General features: G+C 37.9%; 1 long non-coding RNA gene across 1 annotated transcript; it reads right to left on the bottom strand.

Moving 5' to 3' along the window:
• On the bottom strand, window positions 1-2,355 carry LOC122989335. Its single transcript, XR_006405029.1, has 4 exons — window positions 1,907-2,355; window positions 1,396-1,430; window positions 523-632; window positions 1-267 (listed from the first exon to the last, which is right to left on the bottom strand). It is a non-coding gene; the product is annotated as an uncharacterized LOC122989335 (long non-coding RNA).
• Window positions 2,356-5,413: the final 3,058 nt, after the last annotated feature.

Raw genomic sequence — 5,413 nt, 5'->3', positions numbered from 1 at the left:
TTCATACGCTGAGGTGCCAACCTGCTCATCAGAAGGATCTTATCGCTCTACCTGAGCCACAGCCGCCCCGAGGAATAAGGTTAACCACATATTTGAAAGAGAAAACAAAAACAAAAGAGCGCAGAAATGATGACCTGCAGCGTCGGTTGTAAACCTTCCTGCTGCTGCAGGTCTGTGCTCAGTTTCACTTTGCAGTCAGGAATTATTCCTCCCGTCATATTTCATGTTTCCAGATGTCAGCAAGTCGGTTCTATGTTATCAATGTTACTGAAAGTGGTAGAAAAGTTACAAAAATAAAGGTAACATTTGCTAGTGTGTTCAATATGGTACACAAAACATTACCTAATTAATGAAGTAAGGGATAATCAATGAGTAGGTGTGCGTTAACGTTTTTAAACACTTACAAGTTGATTATCCTGCTTATAACAGGGTCATTTGCCAACAACATAAAATAAAAGCATTTGCAAATTTTTGGTTAAAGTTTTGCACTCAAAATCAAAAGGTTATGAAGCAAGAGCTTACCGTTGTCATGACAACTTGCCAAACTGTACTCGTCGCCAGCCTGAGCTGAGACATAAAATTCACACAAGGTGTCATAAAGCACAACCAGAGTACGTCTCCTAATCTGTGTTCTTTTGGTTTTGGCAGATTGAATAAGAGAGCATCAAGTAAGAATGACATTAGACTTAAAAACCCAAACAGAAAGTAAAACATCAAGAATTTGTACATCTACAAATTATTTAATAACCATTTCTGGAGATCTGATTTAAAACTCTTCTCAACTGGGTTAAGTTTATCATTTTTAAGCTCTTCAGGTGTCAGTTCCTCGTGCCGTTTTTCACTCAGTTTCTGTTTTTTCTTCTCCATTTGTTTTTCCTCTGCTGCGTCTTTTCATAACCAGTAAACTTTGACAGTCTTTAATGTTACTATGGTTACAGGTTGGGTAGCTGATGAATTTAGAGCAGTGATCAAACTTGAGCCAAACTACTTTTGCAATACACGGTTTTAATGCACATTTTTTATTCACCCAGATCATGGTATAATTCTTTAGTACTTTGTATTGATAAGTTCAAGTCAAGTCAAGAGGTTGAAATATGTAACACAACAAGCTAGCACAGCTCTGTAAACAGCACACGCTCAGTGGCGTCTCTCTTACACAGAACTACTCTCCGGAGACTAAAAACGCAATCGCTGTTATTAGTCTTTGGAGCCGTTTGTAAACAATCTAGCAGGTTTTTTTTGAATAGTTCTTGAATAACAACAGAGGAATAAGATATATCAGGCTTTTGATACACACACAATGCTTGTAAGATCAGTTCATTGATGGTTTGGCTTTGCACATGAAATTTGTTGATAATAAAAAAATATATATATATAGAAAATCGCCAGACTTACCCTTTAACATTGTTGCAGGTGCAGGTGATCAGATTCTGTGCAGGAGAAGGTAAGAGAGGGGATATAAAACGTTGTATCCTCCCTCCGTCAACACACACACACACACTCACAAACATGTTAATACAACAGTTTAACCTCTCTTTTGTCCGTGTGTCTGATAGTCGGCCCACTGCTGGGAGAGGAAGCTTTTTGTCTCGTGAATGAAAAGAAGATAACCTCCATATTTGATCTCTTTCCAAGTAAAGGATTTTGGATTTTTTTGGACATGCATTGTATTCACTCCTGCAATCTCAGCTAAACGCAGCATTTGTCGTCAGCTTACCGCCTTCTTTTTCCGTGAGAGAAACACAGGAATGTGAAAGGGAGATTTTCTCCACAGATGCAGCCCGTTGTTGATTTTGAACCTCGCAGGAGATTTTAGAGGTTTACAAGCTTTACATTTCGTTATCTTGAGCTGTATATACAAGTTTAGTGTTCAAACACACACACACACACACACATACACACTTACCGGCTAAATATATGATCTCTTTTATTGCAGTATTCGATTTTCAAGCCTTTTGATTTTTCCGCCTCCTCTTCTCACCTCTCCTCCTTCCTCTCCGCTCCTCTGGGGTTTCTGAAAAGATAAATAAGCTTCATGGCCGTTCGTCCACGTCTGGGCAACAAAAATCAATTCTCCGGCTGATCAGTGTGTGGCTTCCTGCCCTCGAGGGAACACTGTCTAATCCTTAATTTGAGCCGTGACAATGGCCTTCTCGGTTAATCCTGAATACTAACTGGTTAATTTTGGTATTATTTGGGGTTTATCTGTAAGAGAACCTCAGCACACATCTGGAAATGAATCAGTAGTTTCACTTGAATATAAAAAAATAAGGTGACAGATGATAAAAATAGAATTATCTGCACAAATATTCTCTAGTTTGTTTGCTGTTTGTTTTATTACTTTAAAGGACTGATCTGTTGCATGAACAGCAGCAGAGATTTTTCATATGTAGGAACATAAAATGTAGCTGAAAATCAGTTAAATACTAGATTTATTTAAAATAAAAGTAATATCACAAACCAAAGAGCTTCATGAGTAACTAAAGTCTTTCTGGATGCTGTAAAATCATTCAGCTGAAACTGTAAAGCTAATCTAACACTCAGCAGACAATTTACGGATTAAATCAACCCTGATTTACTCTAGAAGGCGGTCATGATGCCTAATTAATTACCCAAATGATTAACGATCTGGCTGATAATAAAATGGATTCTGAACTGGAACTTTGGTTCCACGATATGATTTCCTCATGGCTGCTGTTAAAAGATCACTTATAAACTGTAGGTGAGGTTGTTGAAACAATAATAAAAATGTCCTCCAAATTAAATGACAAAATACGTCGTTAAACTTGAACTTCAGAGAGACACATACAAGCCTCTTTCTTGATCTGACGTCCCTAATATATAGTAATCATCAGGGTGACATCATTTGTCAATCAGTTACAAATCACTGTTGAAAAATACATTTGGTTAAGTTTAGGTACAAAAACACTTGGTTAGGTTTGAGAAAAGATCAGGTTTAGGGTTAATTTAATTACTTTCTTAAGGTTAGGTCACCTTCGTCATCATAATTACAATAAAAACCACATGACTAAGGTCAGGGGATGATTGTGGTCATGGTTTAAAAAAACAATGTTGACCTTCTCCCTACACGGACAGTCACAGTATTTTACATGCAAAAATAATGATGATAACTTTATTTATATATCTAATTAACACTGTGGGTCTGTCTAATTGACATTGTGTGTGTATGTGATGTGCTGCTGTGTGTAGCTTTGTATTTTGTATAGTGTGTTCTGTGTGTTATTTGCTTTGTGCTGTTGTATATTTTGATTGTGGGAGACTGCGGATATAAATTAGCTTTGAGCTAACTCTGGTGCAGTGCATCTTTTATGTTTAAAACTGCACACAGTCCCAATCAATAAATACATACTGTCAGCATCTTTCTAAACAGCTACAAAGTGCTAACAGCACAGAATGAAACAGTGAACAATGAAGGGCATAGGACCAAAACATTATAAAAAGGGAGTGTGTTGAAAAGTGAGTTTTAAGAAGTGATTTAAGGAGCTGAGGGACTGGAGAGGCTCCGTAACAAAGCGAGTGGTTGGAACAACTATGAGACCCCTGTCTGAGGATCAATACAGTAGTCCTGAGATAGAAATAAAACTCAACTTCTCTACAAAACAAGCAGACCAGAGTGTCCAAACCTTCCACCCATCTGTGGCTCCATGTTCTTCTTCTCTTGTTGCTTTCCATTCAAACTAGACTTGTATTAAGCAACATATAGTTAAAAATTAAAAATTAAGAATCAACTTTTTTTGAGGAAATTACCGTCTTGTTGGAATATAACCTTAAGTGGACAAAACTGATCTGTGGATCTTTGTGCTGTACTGAAAATTTAAGACAAAAAAATTTACAAAATCTCAATTTACATTATTTTTTTTCCTCCTAAAAAGTCCTCTAAAGCATATAAAGCACTACTCACATGCAAAATGAGGGCATCTCTGATTCACCATATCTGTGGCTGCTGATAATAGTGGTGGTAGTGAAACCTCTGATTTGAATTGTTGTATCAGTTACGGGAAGAAACTCCACTTTTTTTTTTTTTTCCTGGACACTCCTGGGACCGCTGGAGGAGTCTGGAATAGAGTGAAGATGAATGAGTGAGCATCAGAGGAAGATTACATCAACCGGAGGGAATGAGAGAGAACAGAGACAGAGAAAAGTGAAAAAAAGAAGGTGTTTGTATTGATTGTGTTCAGCAAGAAGCATGATTGTCTGAGCTGACAGAGGAGGAGGAGGAGAAGTGAAGGACATCTCCACCACCATCGGGCCCAATTTGTCTCCGATCCACCTGAAACTATGATATCATCAACCACTTTACTCCCTGTTGATTAAAGACAAACGTGATCCACAGCAGGTCCACAACTGACCAACTGCAACCACAACATGGACTGCATTTTTCACTTGTGAAAAGGTAAAAAACAACAACAACAAAAAACTTTAAGTATTTTAATATAAATATAGAGCAAGACATCAAATTCATTTTAAATCTGTATGACTCGTTTTTACAAACCCAGCAGCACAAGAACAAACACTTCACGAGCCAAGAAGTGATGTGATATAAGCTGAATAACGCTGAGTACATTCAGTGAACTGTGGCTAGTGGTAATTGTGCATATATCTAAGCTAACATTTGTAAGGCATTCTCACTCGGTTGGAAACTAGCAGTTGGTGACATTACAAAGCAGTCCTCCAAACCCTAACCCCCTAACCCTAACCCCAACCCTAACCCCCTAACCCTAACCCTAACCTTAACCCCCTAACCCTGGCCCTAACCCTAACCTTAACCCCCTAACCCTGGCCCTAACCCTAACCCCCTAACCTTAACCCCCTAACCCTAACCCTAACCTTAACCCCCTAACCCTGGCCCTAACCCTAACCCCCTAACCCTAACCCTAACCCCCTAACCCTAACCCTAACCTTAACCCCCTAACCCTAACCCTAACCTTAACCCCCTAACCCTGGCCCTAACCCTAACCCCCTAACCCTAACCTTAACCCTAACCCTGACCCCCTAACCCTAACCCTAACCCTAGCTACAAAGATTAATACATTTTAAAAGATAGTAACAGTTTAATCACTCCTCATAATGTATTAAACTAAACTTAAAGCATTTAATACATATTAAACCTGTTCTCACATCATTCTTTTTAAAACAATGAGCTGAAAAATGTAGTATTAACAGACCTCTAATAACTCGAGACTGGCTACGCTAGCTCATCAATACATACACTTATGTAGATGTAATTATTTTGCAAGTATACTCTGTTTTCTTATTGCACAGTAATATGACTACTAATGATTTTTTAAATACACAAAATATAGACTCACTAGGTTTTTTTTTAAAATAACACCTGTTTTTTATATTCATATTTTCATACACTCTCTACTGACATTTTTCACACTATTTACTA

This window comes from Thunnus albacares, chromosome 9, assembly GCF_914725855.1.
Source record: "Thunnus albacares chromosome 9, fThuAlb1.1, whole genome shotgun sequence".
Classification (NCBI taxonomy): domain Eukaryota; kingdom Metazoa; phylum Chordata; class Actinopteri; order Scombriformes; family Scombridae; genus Thunnus; species Thunnus albacares.
This window is presented reverse-complemented; position numbering and strand designations above follow the sequence as displayed.